Consider the following 18724-nt stretch of genomic DNA (forward strand, 5'->3'; position numbering starts at 1 on the left):
AGTGATACTCAACCCAAGGCTCTTGAGTCGCATGTGGCTCTTTAGTGACCCGTTGAGGCTCTTTTAAGGCTTACTTGGAAAAAAAAAAAACCTTAACTAAAACCTTTTATGAAGGTAAACACCGTCATCAATAAAGATACACGGTAGGTCACGTCAATAAATCTGTTCCCCACACAAAGAAGACAGGCTTCAACTTAAACGTGTATTATTTTAAATCCATATATTACTACCATAGGATGTGCTGGACAGAGGAGGGTGTGTAAGAGAGAGCAGAGGAAGTCTGCAGGTGTTGTGTCTTTTCAGTAAGCTCATTCATTTAGGTGTGCTGTCTTTTGTTCAAACTGAAGCTTCCCATTTCCTCGTTTTAACGTTTCCTCCAGCCACTTCCTGCCGATGCTCTCTCACTCATGACAATTGTGCCAATGCACGTCATCAACAAGCACAGCACACAGGGATCACGGATCACACATGGAGATAACGTAATATCTAGTGAAAGTTGTCCAAACATGGTTGTTTTATTTGATCTTTAATGCACTAATGATCATAAACATTGTCAAAAGAGCAGAAATATAAAACCAAAGCTCCAAAATGAGGCAGGGTGAAACGATGTGTCTGGAGAGGTGTGAGGCAGGGCTGGTTTTAGTCATTTGGAGGCCCAGGGCAAAGACCAATATGAACCCCTTTAACTAAAGAATTTATAATAAGTGGAAAACATCTCTTTTATGTTAATAAAGCCACAGAACTCCAGTAAATGCCCCAGTGTGAGATATAAATATCCAAATAGCCAACCATAATTCATCATTTTCTTTGAAAAGCATCTCAGAGCTCAAACTCAGCACATTCTAATATCTTAAAAAATCTTTAGGCCAGGTGAAACTTTCATAACGCTGGTGTTGGGCCAAAGACTGGTATCTCCAAAATGACTGCTTTTCAGGGAATAAAAAAAAAGTATCTTTTGACATAATTTATTGCTTTAAAATTAGTTAAAACCTACTGACTGATATAAAGGGTGACCAATAGCACTGATTTATAAAAACAAATTAAAATCATGAAAAATTGAGATACAAGATTTTAGCCTGATGTCAGTGATAAATAAAATAAAATAAAAATAAAATAAAAATCATTGTTTCATCTGACATTATACATACATTTGTATCCCATTAAGCTCATAATTATCCACCAATTCACAGTTTAACATCATTTCAACTACAGTTTAAAGAGATACTTTAACATTTTGGCAAATTTTCCCATTGCCATAATCCCCATAGTCTTACTAATATGTTCGTTAACTTTAGCTGTTGGTGCAAGCTATTTTTAGATCGGCGGGGCTGAGATAGGAGCTGCTCAGCTAATGCTATGGTGTCTTATGGTATTCCGGCTTGTAGATAAGTTGTGATCTGCACTTTCATCACGCTATGAATTAATAACGACAATCATGTAACATTACAACACATGTAGCAAATACTCGGAACTATTTCTTGAGTAAACCACTGGGTGAAGTGTCACACTGCAGTAGCCATGTCTGGAGTGTAGTTCCGGCTTTGCATTTATCTTTAAAACATCTCCGTCTCGTAATGTTCCATGATTATTTCATGTAACAGGTGTAAAACATTCCATTTCTGTTCTATTGTTATCATCTTTCAATACAGTCTAACTACAGCTTCATGCTTTATTCCAGCTAAGCCTCCCAGATACTGTCATCTACAGGCCTCTGTTTCACATTACAAATTTACATAGGGAATTTTTGTGTGGGTGTGTGCATGTGTGGGAATAAACCTATGATAGTTACCTTTCTATGGACACCTTGTTTGTGCTAGTACTCGAAATGGTTCAAACACAGCATTCAATTTAATTTTGGTATTCTTGGATGGGCATTTTTGACTAAATTTACCCAGAATTCCAAGGACTTAAAAACTTAAAACTACAAAGATAACAGTTGCAAAAGCTATAGCTACTACCAAAGTGACACAACTAGCCCCAGCTGCAGCTAAATTCCAAATTCAAATGTTTTACTAAGTACTCAACAAAGCTGCATCTATGCATTTAATAAAAAACATAATTTGTCTTCTTCTGGTCGTTGTGAAAACAAAAGAGCATCAACAACAAGTTGGCAATCACAACAACATATTTACAAACACAAAAAAGACTGCTACCTAAATATTCAAATTCCTTCTTCTTTTCATTCAGATACATGCTGACGTAATAAGAACAACAAACAAGAAGATACACCAGAACATTTTTGATCAGTGGTTACTTTGTGACATTTAATGATTACAAAAGAATTCGTGACACAATATTGTTGTACGTCCTTCAGTCTGACCATTCTTTGGATTATTAACTGAGCATCAAGTTGCATATGCATCTGAATTCACATGACTCTAACACAGACCACTAACAAGAGAAACCTCATAACAAGTAAGAGCAGTGGCAATATTTGAAAAAAATAAAAAAAGAGGTAAATTTGTTGAAACTAAAATCAAGACACTGAAAACATAATGGCTTATAGACAGTGGCAACATTTGGCCATAATGTCACCAAAACTGAAACACTGACATCTCCCTGATACTTCATTTTCTTATGGAAATAGAAGCTTTTCATAAGATTAACTTCAGATTTCACTGTTTCCTGGAACAGTCAAATCAGTCCTTAAATGGCTGATAACCACATTAAACAGGGAAATGCACGATTTTATTTGATACATTTTTATTGCTTTGACAAAACAATTCTATCAGGTATCATAGAGAATGTATCCATGACAGTTCAGATCAGATCACAACCTTCCTCATTTCATCCTTTCTAGTTCGTCCCCCAGCGTCTTGTCTCTCTACTGTTCTCTCTTTGGCACTATTTCCCTCGTCAGGTAGGCATTCTTTGGAGTAGATTATTTAGGATTCTTATCAATCTCAATTTTTCTCATATTCCTTGATTTATTCTATTCATTCCCAGTGATGTGTTGATAGCTGTCCATTTGCTAGTATACATATCTTCATAAACTATCCCAAATAAACATTTCTTCAGAGTTATTTTTGCCGCTCTAATGTCAGGTCAAGTCAAGTGTACATTTCGTATTAATAAGCTATTGAATAATAACTGGAGTTGGCAACAGAAACAAAATCAATTTCATGTTTTGCATGATTAGGAATAATGAAGAACTTCATACTATTAAGGTATCATTCATGAAAGCTGCAGCTACAGATAAACTGATGAAAAATAACCACTGCTGCAGCAAAATGCCAAATTCAAATCTTATACAAGGTACTCAAGAAACCAGTGGGTGACATCATGTTAGTGTTATCCAAGCACTGAAAGTCTAAACCTTTGCTGAGGCACACATTAACACATTTGAGAAGCCAAGGTGTCCTTTGTCAAGTTGCTCATTTGGATATTGAAATATGTGAAAGCCCAGCAGGCTGCATCAGTAAAACTCTTGGAGAACTGCCCACAGTGGCTAAGAGGTACCTGAGGGAAAGAGCCATCATGAGTTTGGTTGAATTTTGAATTATAAATCCTTGATTTGGATACTGGAACAACATGTGAGTAAACCTTAATCAAACTCCCTCTTTAAAAACATTATTGTTTGATTACACAGTTTCTTTCTTATCAAGCTTTGACATTTTTGATTTAATAATTTTTATAAAAAAAAAAAGAAGTTGCTTTGACAAACAACTTTCTGAAATAAAAATCTAGTTTTTAGACAGTCAAGTAAAAAAATTCACTTTTTAAACAATACCTTGTTTAAAAGGCTTTAAATTGTAAGATTGGAATCTATACATCCTCAGAGGAGTAGTACAGAACCTGCAATTACATCTGGCACCAGAATATTTCAATTTCCTAACTCATCAAGTGTGATTTATGTTTTTGCTCTTTCAGTCATATCAGAAATGGATTACAGATTGCTTTTGCTGTTATCTGTATTTGGTGAGTGTTCTAGCTCTTTAAATCATTCTGAGTTGATTGTTTCCCCTTGTCCCTCAGTTTGTAAGACACAGACCTGTCAATAATATTTCTTTGAATATCTTCTGTGAAATACACAGGCCTGAAAATGTACAGAAGCTCTCAGAAGTTGCAGGACTTAGACCAGAGTTCAGATGGAAAGTTCCAGAAAATCAATGCTAACTACAACACTGAAATACATCACTAAAGAGCTCTGATTTTGAATAGATTTTAGATCTGACATCCCTGGAGAATTTAAGATAGACACACAGTAATGAAACATTGAGAGTATATAGAAATCTCTAGTCATTTTTACATATCCCCTTTATAAGTAAATGTCTAATCAGCCAATCACATGGCAGCAAACAATGTATTTAGGAATGCAGACACAGTCAAGACCACATCCATCATTTTAGATGCAGTGCATGCTGATAGCCACAACAACCTTTGTGTTTGGTTAAGATTGTGCCCAGAATCATCATTAAAAATCATGAATTCAAAAGATCAAAAAACTTTGACTCCAAATGGTTTAGAAAGAAGCTCAGCTATTTGGTCCCAGAATTTTCAAACCGGAGGAAACTCCCACGTAAAATGTAGAAATGTCCCTACTTGGTTTAAATCACACAGAGAACAACCTGGAGACTGATCAGTGCTCATCCTAAAACACTGTATGGGTGTTAGATAAGTCTGACGGATAAAGTATGCATTTGTTAGTTTATAATTTGGATGTTGGGATACACAGCATTTATTTTGCCAAACTTTAACCCAGCTGATTGATGATTCAGGGCAGTCTCTGTTCCATTTTGATGCAATTACTAAGGAAGACTGTGTTTGATCTAAAAGCGTGCTATAACTCATAAAAACGTGTCCGTCAGAAAGCCCTGAAAGTTTCTAAAATCAACACCATTAAAGGGTGGACAACAGGTAGCCTATCAGTAGAAATGTCAGCAGCACGTATAGCTGAACGAACAAAACTGTAAAAACAGAAAAAAGTACTGGGTGGCAATTTACATGTTTCCATTAAGTCCATGAAAAGTTCTTAATCCTAAACTGTTCATAATATCCTCTAAACAGTGAACCACCAGATTGTACCACTGTTGTGAAACAAAATGTTTTCCACCAGATTTTAATAGGCTATTATGAAACAATGGTGTGTTGGTGTGCCATTGAGACTTCCATTTATACATCTCTTCAATTTTCTTTTCTTTTTTTTTTTTTTTTTTTTTAAGATTTATTTTTGGCCTTTTTGCCTTTATTGGATAGGACATTGGATAGAGTCGGAAACAGGGAAGAGAGCGGGGAGAGACATGCAAGAAATAGCGCCACGGGCCGGATTCGAACCCGCGTACATGGTGGCGCCTCAACCACTTGGCCACCAGCACACCGATCTCTTCAATTTTCTTAACATTTTCAGTTGCATAACTTATTATTGGACCATACTTAATCCTGCATTTTTATTTGAGCATTGTGCAAATAGGATGTCTTTTAGAGAAGCTGGAGCCACCAAATCTCTCTCAATATTTATCCGTAGAGGTAAGAGATTGTCTCCAAACCAATACATAACTGGACGAAGGGTAAAAGCTTGGAAGTATAACTTAAAGTCAGGCACAGAAAGACCCCCGAACTCCTTCTTTCCTTAGTAAATTAGCAAATTTTAGTTTAGGGCATCTGACTTTTCATAAAAATTTCACAATAATACTATGTATCTTTTCACAGTACATTGGAGGAAGACATAAAGGAATTATATAACTACAAAAATTCATCCAGGCAGTACATTCATTTTGATGAGAGATATTCTACCAGAGAGAAAAACTGGTCAATTCTGCCATCTATCCAAGTCCTGTCTGATCATATTCAAAGTATCTGTGTAGTTCTTAGAGACAGTTTCACTAAGACATGGATATATATGTATTCCTAAATACTTAAAGTGAGAAACTGCTGGATAGTAAATTGAGCATATTCATCTCTAACAGTATGATTTAACGGTAGTAATTTGGACTTGGTCCAATTAATCTTATAACTGGAGAGGAAGCAAAATTCCTCAAATATCGCAAGGATCTGAGGAAGAGAATTTTTTTACGTATGAGAAAATTGAAGGACATCATCATCAGAAAGAGATATAAAATGGCAGGTGGGTTTAATTTGAATTGGTGCAATACCATTTGATATTCTAATGGACTGTGCCAAAGGTTCTAGAGATAAGATAAACAACACTGCAGAGACTGGATCTCCTTGACGACTGCTTCAACTTATTTGAAAGGCTGATGAGCATATGTGACCAGTGACCACACTTGCAGTAGGATTTGCATACATTGTTTTTACCATATTAATAAAATTGGCACCTAAACCCATGTGTTTCAACACACACCATAAAAAAGGCCATTCAAGGTGGTCAAATGCCTTTTATGCAGACAACATTCAAAATAGCTGATGATGAAAGATTTTTCAGAAGCTTCAAGAATATGTAATGTAATGTAATAATCGACATATATTGAAATATCCATTGAGCAATAGTTCTCACTACGAAAATGCCTTGTCGATGGCAGAGGTCAAAGATTAACCAGAGGTGGCAAAGTGTGGCAAATAAATGTGTACATTCATTTGTGTTTTTCCCTCTAATGTAAACATTTCTGTCATATTCCTATAATGATATTTACTCAAAGCCTCAAGAAATTGAAATTGATTTTAAAATAAATTATGTTTACAATCAAATCTGCTCTTTATCATACTCCACAGGATTTTGCACAGCCTCCAATTATGACTCTCGTCAGTTTCACTACATAGATTTGAAAATAAACTGGACCCAAGCTCAACGTCACTGCCGAGAAAAATACACCGACCTGGCCACCATTGAAAGTGAGGAAGACATGAGCAAGCTCGACAGACCAGGCATCTCAAATGCTTGGATTGGACTGAATGATGATCCGCTGTCTTGGAAGACATTAAAGAGCAACGCAACAAACTCCTGGAGATGGTCAAGCACCTCTGAACCAAGTAAAACTGGTTATGACAATTGGGATACAGATGCTCCAAATAATCGTGAGGCAAAAGAGACTTGTGTTCTAGCTAGAGGTGATGGAACATTGAATGATTTTAAGTGTGATGCTGAAATGACTTTTCTTTGCTACACAGGTAAGATCAATTTTAAATATGACTTAATAAGTCACTCCAAAACTGCCTACAAACCAATTCATATAACTAGAGGTGTGCCCAGCTAATTATGTGTACCTGATTTTTAATGTAATGGTAAGTATTCCTAAAGGACGTAACAGTACTAAAATGTATTGTAGGCACTGGTCATGTCAGGCAGAAAAAAAACAAACCCCCTGAAAGGTAAACACACCAGGGAATGTTAAGGGGTTGTACAGCACCTTAATTGTGCTTGACTGTGATGTTTCAAATGAGAGAGATAGAACAGTCCATTAGTTATGTATAGTGGAGTATAACTGGTTTGTAAAACCACCCAATTTATGTACTATTATTATGTATTTTTAATTGTTCTCATTATAAATAAAGCAAAATTAAGCACTTTTTGTGCTGTGACCATGGAAATCATATGAATATAAGCAGATGCACACTGCTCAGGGTCAGTTAATTCTCTACAAAACAATAAGGTTAAAATGTATTACAATGCAAAAGTTTGTTATTTTTCAGTTAATTTAGACGACCAAAAGTGAGCAATGAGGGACTGTAATAGATCAGATTGATTTCGAGATAATGTGTAGTGATTTTTGTAACCCTAACAACCAATCGATTTTAAAGGTTTTTTGACAGACTAAATGCCTAGTTATAAGAACTACTTCTGATTGAGGAAACCAGATCTTAACTTATTCTTCTCCTCTACACATAGCTCTAATATTTGTTTAGCTATCTTTTTATATTTACCTTACTTTTTGTTTGTTGTGCTGTAGATAAAAATACTGATGGCCAGAAAACATATTACCTTATTAAAACTTTAATGAATTGGACGGACACCCAGGCTTACTGCAGAAAACACCACACAGACCTGGCTGTGATTGAGAATGCTGAGGAAAACACAGAGATGACCAGAGTGAAGGATGGATATTTCCCGTGGATTGGTCTGTACCGAGAAATGTGGAGGTGGTCTGATGACAGAAACAGCTCCTTCAGAAACTGGAAAGAAGGAGAGCCAAATAATGCTGATACTGTTCAACACTGTGTCTTTAGTAATGTACATCATCAATGGGAGGACTTGAGCTGTGCAGAAAAGCTACCCTTTTGGTGCCAAGATGGTGAAAAAAAAAAAAAAACCCTGTCATTTTCCATAATTTATTTATTCCATTTTGTTGTCTGTCAGTCAAAACTAATTCTGTCTTTGTTTCCCCACACTTCTTGGACTGCCCAGTCCCCAAGGGGAAAACTGTTTTGCTCAAGATGAAGTTTCAGACGGGTGCTGACCTCACGGATCCAGCTATCAATAACCAGCTCCTACAGCAGGTGAATCTCCCTCCAGTTGTTTTCACTCTAACATCTATTCATTTTCATTTATACATACCAATATTTATATATTAAATACCAATAAATAATGAATGTTACCATACAACTCTTTACAAAAAGCGCTTTCCTAGACTGTACTCCTTCTTACAGAGACCCAATAATAATCTATCATGAGCAGAGCCCCTTGGTAACTTGACAACAATCAGCAAGTGAAATGGCAGGGAAAAACTGACATTAAACAGGCATAAAATCTCACAAAATCTCAGACAGCAGCCACTTACTACTGAGACAGTGCTGGGCTCAAAAAGTGGGAAAGAGGACGATGCAGAGATGGGTAGAGAAAAATCAAACTGAGTAACAGTATGTAATCCTGCAAACTATAGCAATGCTGACTCAGGAGAGAAGGTGTGGTGTTATTAGTGGAAGTACCACTTTAACACAGAGTATTGTGCACCTTCATAGCCTAATGCAGCCACAGTTTCTTTATCTTCAGGTGGCACTGTTATCCTGTCCTCTCGTATCCTCTATCTTTCTTCCTCTCAGACAACAGGTTAAGTATATTTATGTGTTTTTCATTTAGACCCTAATAACATCATCCCCTCTTCTCCCCATGTGCTTCTGCTGCTCATTTTGATTCGCTGTTGAATTTCTGGTTCTCATGCCATAAATTCCTACCATTGATACGGAGGTCCAAAGCTATCAAAATAATGCTTTCACACTGGGCATGAACTGGACTGTGGTTCAGTTTGATCTTGACCAAGACCACCTCTTTTTGTCGGACCAAGGTCCGGCTGTTTATTTCGGACTCTGGTCCAGGTGAGGTTTCACACCTTTTTGGTTCAGATCAAACTTAAAGTCTGAATATCTGGACCAAACTACACACTATTCACATCCAACATTAAACATCGTCAATAATTAACAAGTTTTTAGAGATCCTGAGTTATTCTCACACACCTTTCTGCATCGTTGTCCGTATGCTTTCACTGAGGGCAAGTTTATTAAATAATAGGATCAAGGTAATCAAATGGTTGGGTATTACTGTTTTCAATTGTTTTCATGGGAAGAAGCCTAGAAACAAGATTTATTTTTGTCTTACCTAGTACCAGACAAAATGTAAATGATCTGTAATATTAGCTGTATTACAAGTATGTTTGTGTTTAACAAATCTGTGTCCACCTCTGGTAAACAGTCCAAGGTCAAATGCTTCATTGCTATTTGAATGACCTTTATTAAGAAGATTCTTGAAACACTGATATGGTTTTTAACAATGGCTTTCTGTCAAAACTTTCCTTTCTCAGTTCGGTGCTGCGCTATCAGAAAAGATGGGACAGACTAACGTAAAGCTGAGGTGGAAGATTCAACAAAAAAAAAACAAAGAGGAGAAAGATCAAGCCGAGGATGAATGCACAGAAACCGGAAGGCAGGCTAAGCTACCATGACTGAATGCTTCAGGCCTTGTTGGATTCAGATTAATCACTTAAAAGTCAGCCGAGAAAAAACAAGAGTTGTGATGGAAAGTTTTGACAAATTTTCAAATACATCACTACCTGTCCCTGCAAGATGCAACTTATGAACAACAGTTGCACTTGTTCCCAAAAGTCTGTCTCAACTTTATTTTGAAATTTTGCCACCAATATTGCCTAGCGCACAAACAAAAAATCAAACTGATGTTACAGAAAATGAAATCAAGAGTTCTTGAACTAATTCGAAGGTCGACTTCCTTTATAGCACACTGCTGCTATGAGCAACAAGTTACTGCAGCGGAACTAAGAACTAATGCTTGTCATATCAGTTTGCAAAGAGAAGTCAGTAAACCCAATAAGTAAATAAATAAAGGTTGTTCCTATCAATTTTGTAAACCTTCAAAATTCAAGCCAACAAATATTAAAATGTGGTACTAGGTAGGCAGGTAGGAGGTAGGTAAGTAGATCATTACTTCATTAATCTTGAGAGATATTCGAGAGATACTAGTGCTTAGTGTGAAAGCAATATGGGCATTGCATGCCTGTACAATCCAGAGAAGGATGATGACGGTCAGCGGCAAGCATTGCACAGAAGATATGGCTTAGGAGCAATGTGCCAATGTGCTGCTTCCCTGAAGAAACAAGTCCCCTAGAACCGTCTGACTGCAGAAAATAACAGCGGTTTTGTAAAGCAACATTAATAGTTACAGAGAAAAGCAACTAGGAAAGGCAACAGTTCCTCTTCTGACAGCCATGATTTCACTTAGGTTAAAGGTTAAAATTAGCTATTTTTAGGATCTTTGTTCAATGGAAAAGTTGTTTTTAGGGTGTGACTTTTAGTGAAGGTTTTCTGAAGCTTAACTCAAAGGCATCTTGGCACAATTACCATATTTGAAAAATTCAAATTTATCCAGATTTATTATCCACCACTTCAAAATGGTTTAGTGAGTAGAGACAATGTGAAGGTTTCCCTTTATATTAACCTGTTTAGGTTTAGGGTTTAGGTCATTAAGGACATTAAAACTTCACATAATCGCCAAAACGTCAGGGTTAAATTTTGTTTTCAGAATAGAGCTATCATATAACAAATACTTTATTAGTATAAGATGTCCCAAAGAAAAACAAATCCTCGTAGCTGTTCATCACAAGAAAGAAATTGCTTTTTTTAGGTACTTAATGCTCATGTCATTAAAACAAAAAAATTCAATTCAGAGGAGTCTGACTTAAAAGGAGCTCTTTAAAACCTCCTCAGTGTCTGTCATACCATTGCTGCTTGTGGGACAGTGGATTTAAAGAGCTAGCCTATATTACACTAATGAATAACTCCTCAATGGTGCCAGGCTCAGACCAGGTGAGAAGGTGAGAACAACTGAAAGTGATCTGTGAGCCTAAACAAAGTCACTACTTGTGTGTGGTGCCTCTAAATATTTTTAGATTTCCTTCATGACTTTGACCATGTGCATAAAGAGTGCTTTAGAAATAGATTTGTCATTGCCTAATTATGTTCAATGGCATTTGTTGTGTAGATGTATTATGTTACTGATTTAACAAATAAATATATTTAGTGTAGGGCTGGACAATTCATTACAAATTAGATTAAATCGCAATATGGCATGCTGCAATTTTCAAACCACAGAAGGTGCAATATTTCTTTAACCTGAAATTTGTGGCAAAATACCAGTTTAAAACTTTTCTGCAGCAGAGACATTATGCATTACATATCATGCAATCATTCCAATGGCATATTTTAAGAATACTGTACAAAAAAAGGAAAACAATTGTTCTTAATTGTTGTATGTTTTTCTTGTTAAATATGAAAATTATATTAAAATTATTGCTACCGTCAATACAACAGTTCATATCCAATTTGCAAAATGAGTCCAAATCGTCACAATTAGATATTTTTTCAAAATTGTCCAGCCCTAGTTTCATCTGATATTGTGTTGGCTATAGTATAGAATGAATTATTGCTTGTTTTGTTGGAAAATACATGAGATGAGGAACTGAAGAAATAATTGCATTTTAATTTACAATTGCAATATTGGTTAAAAAAAATCTCAATCAGATTATTTTCCCTAATTATTCAGCTCTAATTTAGTGGTTTCTTTTGGTCATTTTAGATCCTTAAAATGTTCACTTCTTAACCACTGGTATCTCCTGTTTCAACTGAATGATGCTTCCATCACTGACTGTAATTCTTTTAACTAACTCCATTTTAAAATGTGTTTTGTATATTTATACATTTCTATCATCTGTCGATTTTGCATTTTATTCTTTGTACCTGTTTGTCATTGTAACTGAGAGCTTGTCCTCAATGATTTTTGAGTCTAAATACATGAATAATGATAAGCTATAGGGGGTTTATATCACAAAAAGAATCCAATTTGAATTTGGAGCCACATTTCTTTGTCATTCATCTTTAGAAGTTAAGTAGTAAAGGATCAAGTGCTGAAGAACTTGATTTCCTCTCTGTTAGTAAAAACATTATCTTGTATTTTTTTATGGTGCTGAACACAACATAAATCCAAATAATAAACAGACTCATTCTCTGCAAGAAAAATCCTTTTGAAAGCTTTGTATTTTGTCTGGTCTAAGCCACAAAGAGCGTACAGCTCCATTTTCTTACTGTTTCCCCATTTTTGCCATTTAAATTAAATTACAGAGATGCCAATTTGCACTGGATAGGTATTAACTATGGATCTCTGTGTGTGCTTAAATATAGTAGGTAATTTGCCCTTGAATTTTTAATCTGCAAATTACAGACATGGTCAATTAGAAACACAGACGTCCTGAATAATATGCATTAATAAATGTTATATAACCTCAAAACTTATGAATTTTCAATACCAATACACTATCAAACACCAGTGTTCAAAAAAAGTGTTTTTTAAAAATTATTCCAACATGGAAAACCTAAACTACTATAACTACCCAGTGTTTTTTCTTTATATTGCACAAATGAAAACCCAGCCCACTACCTCCCACTCCTCTAATTTCCCCTCTTGGAAAAATGTGTGTTGGGGTCCATGGAAGGAGAATAAGTTTAAAACAAATGAACAATAGAGTATGGAGTCAAAATAACTAACTAAATAATTAAAGTAATACAATTTTGAAAGTATTACAAATGAAAGTAAACAAACTCCTTCCTCTAGCATGAACTACATGTACTGCTCATCTCCTTTCCTTATGCAGTTCTTTTTCCAACAAAACTAAGACATCATCTTTCCCTGCTAGGAGCAGAGTCTGCTCCACACTCATCAGTCATGTGACCTTCCACGCAGAGGCATAAACGTCACACACAGGGGCCGTTACATCATATTTGTATACTGCAAAAAGTTAACAGAAAGTGGCAAATTGATTCATTCTGCGATGAAATAAGCAGCAAGGACGAGCCTGTGGCTCTGTCACTCCTTCAAAATCACTCTGAATCCATCCTGACAGAGTACTTTGTACACGCCAGCTGCGCCAAGTTAGAGAGATGGAGAGTAACTTGTAGGACGCGGTCACACTAGGCAGTCAGCACTGAGCCTTAATTCAGTGTTTGTTAGGTGCCTGAGCGAACAAAAGTATCCCTTAATCTAGTATGTTTCCATGGTTGATGTTCACATGATAAACGTACAAATCACGGTGTTTAAAGTGAGGATTCACTACAAGAGAGCAAGAGGGAGGGAGGTGAACGAGCAGGAAACAGCGGGAGCCAGTCAGCCATGCTTGTTTTGTTGATTCAGTGAGCTGCTACTGACGTCATTACTCACGTGCGTGCAATGCTGCGATCGCATCCGGCATGGAAAATTGACTACTCTTCCACTGTCTTGCAGTCACAAGGATGGGTTCAGGTACTGAAACATGGTACCGTTTGATTTTACGTGAATCAGTACTCGTTAGTACCGATGGAATTCGGTCGGTGCCTATAAAAATACCAAATTCAGTATCCATCCCTACTCTTCTACGGTCTCTATAAAATGCCAGTGTTTCCCCTAGGCTTATAGCTTGGCGGGCACAGCACTCAATTTAATTTGGGGATTCTTGGATAGGATTTTTTGAATAAATCTACCCGGAATTCCAAGGAGTTAAGAACTTAAAACTACAAAGGAAACAGTTGCAAAAGCTATAGCTAATACCAAAGTGACACAACTGTTTCCTGAAACAGTCAGATTAGTCCTTAAATGGCTGATAACCACATTAAACAGGGAAATGCATGATTATATTTGATACATTTTTATTGCTTTGACAAAACAATTCTATCAGGTATCATACAGAATGTATCCATGACAGTTCAGATCAGATCACAACCTTCCTCATTTCATCCTTTCTAGTTCTTCTCCCAGCATCTTGTCTCTCCACTGTTTCCTCTCTGGCACTATTTCCCTCGTCAGGTAGGCGTCCTTTGGAGTAGATTATTTAGGATTCTTATCAATCCCAATTTTTCTCATATTCCTTGATTTATTCTATTCATTCCCAGCGATGTTTTGATAGCTGTCCATTTGCTAGTATACGTATCTTCATAAACTATTCCAAATCAATATTTCTTCAGAGTTATTTTTGCTGCTCTAATGTCGGGTCAAGTCAAGTGTACATTTCATATTAATAAGCTATTGAATAAGAACTGGAGTTGGCTACAGAAACAAAATGAATTTCATGTTTTGTATCATTATTATCTTTGTCTTGTTGAAGTGACAGGATCAATCAGTGAAGGGGGAAGTACTTTTGGGCGCGGTAGAGTCATGATGTAAGCAAGCAGCAACAAGAGGCCGGTACCGTTGTGGCGGAAGACCTTACCGTGAATGCTGCTAAAGCATCAGTTTTATCAGAACTTGACATTTCTTCATTAAAAGAAGAACAAAGAACAGCAGTGAGTTGTTTTCTTTTCAAAAACGACAAAAGTTGTGTACTGACATGTCTATAGTCACCATGCAGTTTATTCCTCAGTAGCTGTGCACGCACACTTCTGTAGCAGCGATGACGTCACGTGTTTTGTTGCTCTGATTGGCCCGTAAAGATGTGACAAACAGAACGTTCATCCAATCACCCTCTGAGGTTTATTTCAAAGGCTCTGCCCTTTCCCAAATGCGGTGTATCCAAGGTTTCCCATCTGGCATGTCAGGTTAATTTTTTTGCTGTATGTTACAATAATTCTAAGTCTAATGCTCTGCCACAGTTTCCCTCGTGTAAAAACACAATGAAGGTTCTGTTCAGTTCAAACTCTGTGGTTTACTGGATTAACAATGGTCAGACATCTACTTGTTGTTGGGTCTTTACTTTCTAACTTAATACGAATGTTCCACATCTGTGCTTTTATTCTGTTGTCTCACAATAAGTTTAATTTCAATGATGAAGATGCCAATTAAACCTGAATGCACTATTTCAGTGCACCATTTGAGCCTTTAAAAACAAGGTTTTTGCACATCTAATGCCCTTAAATCTGCCGATATATCAAACAAGACTGCAGCTAAAATTGAGGGATAATTACCTTTCAGGGGTATTACACAAATGGGCGAGCTGCCAATGCATGTATTACAATATCAAGATATCTGATTATTATTATTATTATATAAGATATAATGCTTTTTCAGACCTTTTTCAGAATATATATGTAAACAAGTAAATGCAGTGGACAAGACGAAAACACGTCTTGGTCCAGGTGCAATTTAAATTTCAAGGCAATTTTAAAGACTTTATTGTCATACATTTCAAGTCCTTCTTTTTACTTTTTGAGGCTTTTCAGGAATCCACAGGAACTCTGATTTGGGTTGTAAGTTCTGAATGATTTGAGGGTTTTAATTTCAAAATGTATGTTTTCATTTATGTCAACATTCGGCCCATGTATTTCTAAGTATTGTTGTCTTTCATTTCAAACAACAGCTTCACACTAATCATATTGCATTATTAAGAATAATTAATAACTTTATACTAGGGTTGTCAAAGTTAACGCATTAATATCGCGTTAATTCAAATTACTTTTAATGATGCCGTCATGATGCGGTACAAGCAAGCAGAAATTGATACAGGACAGAGGCTTCTAAATGTCAGGTTCAGCTTTCAGATCATGTCAGATAAAACTGAAATTATCTGCTTCTACCGTCAACATGAACTGAGTTACCAGGAGTTCATAGTGTCTTAAAAAGCCCATACCACTCGCTGGCCATGCACACGGCTAATGCATAGAGCCACCCCCTTCACCATGCTGGATTTGTTTACAACAGAGACGCTCAGATAACTCTGCAATCAGGGATGGACTCACTATCTGGCATACCGGGCATTTCCCGGTGTGTCTACGCACTTTTGGGCCAGCATGATTCATTCATTTATTTATATCTGCTATGAACCGGTTCTACAGCTGCGCTGACCCTTTTTATTGACTTTTGACTGGTCCATTCACTAAGGTTTACCCCCTCCCCCATCCCCATGCAGCTCCTGCTTGAAAGTGAAAGTATTCAGAAAAAAAAAACAAACTTACCAAAACAATTGACTGGAACTGTAAATAAACGCCAAATTAAAAAACAACAACAACAACAACAAAAAAAACAGTCAATCCAGATGCTGCAAAAGTGTCAAAGACTGCAGTCCCTATAGGAGACGGTCTGGTGCATGGTGAATGTACAGCTACATCATGAGGAGGAGGAGAAGACAGAACAGCAGAGGCTGGTGTGTGACAGGGGAGCAGAGGTGTTACAGGTGAGCCTGAGAGTGAAGCAGTGAATGAGCTCTGTAGAGTATCATAATATAAGCTAAAAATCATTATTAGACTATGGGTCTCCTTCATTTAGGAAGAAAAAAAGGTTTTAGATTAAAACTGTAGCTCTTCTATGATCTGAAGAATGAAAAGATGGTAAAGTCCTCTTACTGCACCTTAAAAGTTCTCAACTGAGACTGCTTTTACTTTGTGTGTTCATGAGTTTTGAAAAGTAGTTTCACATGTGTGTTTATTATTATTCCAGTAAATCTACTGGACTGAAGACAGTAATTTCTTGCTGTCAGCATTTATTTTACATTTGGGCATTTTTTTAGTTTGAAAGTAAAAATATGATAAATAAAAGCAGACTTTTTTTCAGTAATTACTTGCTTTTTCTCTTGAGCAGGGCAGATATGTCCACCTTACTCACAACAGAATGGTGAATCACCATTAAATGTGTCTGTGCCTTACTAGTGAGCTCTCAGAGGAGACTTGACTTCTCCCTGTGATCTGTAGTGTAATTCTCTGACTGTATTTAGTCTCTCTTTTTTGTGTTATCCTGTTGTGAGTCCTCCTGGTGTAAAGGGATGTTTCTGTGAACCTTTATTTCCCCCATATGAGGTTGAAATTCTCTGCTTTAGTGTGAAGGACCCAGGAATGATCTTTAAGTGAGTTAAACCTGACTGGCCATGTTCTTTATGTCCATGTGTGATGATTACATCTGTTGTTCTGTGTTAAGCTGCTGAGAAAGAGGAGTTAACTTCTAGAAGTCTAAAGTTGGACACTATTGTGGTATTATTCAGTAATGTTGAAATAAGGTCTGTATCTCTATCTGTTGTCCTTGTTGAGCTTTAGTTTACCATGTGATGCCCTTAGCATATTTTTGGAGCATTCAGTATCTTTGAGCTTAGACTAGAGAATTTTCTGGACATTATCTGTTGTAGTTTTGGGTTGTTGACATGAACAAACATTTGCACAAAGAAAGCATTTTATTCCACTTGTATTGGTAGGGGTATTTGAATCTTGAGAAACAGTCCTGTAAGGTACATTTAGAACAGACAAAAAAAGTGTGATTAATTTGCCATTAATCTCAAGTTAATTATGAAATTTGTGAGATTAATCACGATTAAAAATTTTAATCTATTGACAGCCCTACTTAATACTATAAAGGTATCATTCATGAAAGCTGCAACTACAGATAAACTCACGAAAAATAACCACTGCTGCAGCAAAATGCCAAATTCAAATGTTATACAAGGTACTCAAGAAACCAGTGGGTGACATCATGTTAGTGTTATCCAAGCACTGAAAGTCTAAAACTTTGCCGAGGCACACATTAACACATTTGAGAAGTCAAGGTGTCCTTTGTCAAGTTGCTCATTTGGATATTGAAATATGTGAAAGCCCAGCAGGCTACATCAGTAAAACTCTTGGAGAATTGCCGTCAGTGGTAAAGAAGTACCTGAGGGAAAGAGCCATCATGAGTTTGGTTGATTTTTAAATTATAAAACCTTGATTTGGACTGAAATAACATGTGAGTAAACCTTAATCTAACTCCCTCTTTAAAAACGTTATTGTTTGATTATACAGTGTCTCTCTTATCAAGCTTTGACATTTTCAATTTAATAATGCTTTAAAGAAAAAAGTTGCTTTGACAAACAACTTTCTGAAATAAAAATCTAGTTTTTAGACAGTCAAGTAAAAAAATTCACTTTTTAAACAATACCTTGTTTAAAATGCTTTAAATTGTATGGTTGGAATCTATACAACTTCAGAGGAGTAGTACAGAACCTGCAATTACATCTGGCACCAGAATATTTCAATTTCCTAACTCATCAAGTGTGATTTATGTTTTTGCTCTTTCAGTCATATCAGAAATGGATTACAGATTGCTTTTGCTGTTATCTGTATTTGGTAAGTGTTTTAGTTCTTTAAATCATTCTGAGTTGATTGTTTCCCCTTGTCCCTCAGTTTGTAAGACACAGACCTGTCAATAATATTTCTTTGAATATCTTCTGTGAAATACATAGGCCTGAGAATGTACAGAAGCTCTCAGAAGTTGCAGGACTTAGACCACAGAGTTCAGATGGAAAGTTCCAGAAAATCAATGCTAACTACAATCTGCTAACTAGAAATCTCTAGTCATTTTTACACATCCCATTTATAAGTAAATGTCTAATCAGCCAATCACATGGCA

The 18724-nt window shown here is 36.3% G+C and overlaps 1 long non-coding RNA gene across 2 annotated transcripts in view; it reads right to left on the bottom strand.

The window, feature by feature from the left end:
• Nucleotides 1-18724, bottom strand: part of LOC121513636 — a 75952-nt gene that overhangs the window by 40466 nt on the left and 16762 nt on the right. Inside the window, exon 5 of one of the 2 annotated variants that reach the window (XR_005992227.1) lies at nucleotides 2486-3459. The exons of the other annotated variant lie outside the window; for it this stretch is intronic. This is a non-coding gene — a long non-coding RNA (uncharacterized LOC121513636). Of the gene's footprint in view, nucleotides 1-2485; nucleotides 3460-18724 lie in introns of those variants that run through there. 2 annotated transcript variants of the gene reach the window in all.

This window comes from Cheilinus undulatus, linkage group 8 (assembly GCF_018320785.1).
Source record: "Cheilinus undulatus linkage group 8, ASM1832078v1, whole genome shotgun sequence".
Taxonomy (NCBI): Eukaryota; Metazoa; Chordata; class Actinopteri; order Labriformes; family Labridae; genus Cheilinus; species Cheilinus undulatus.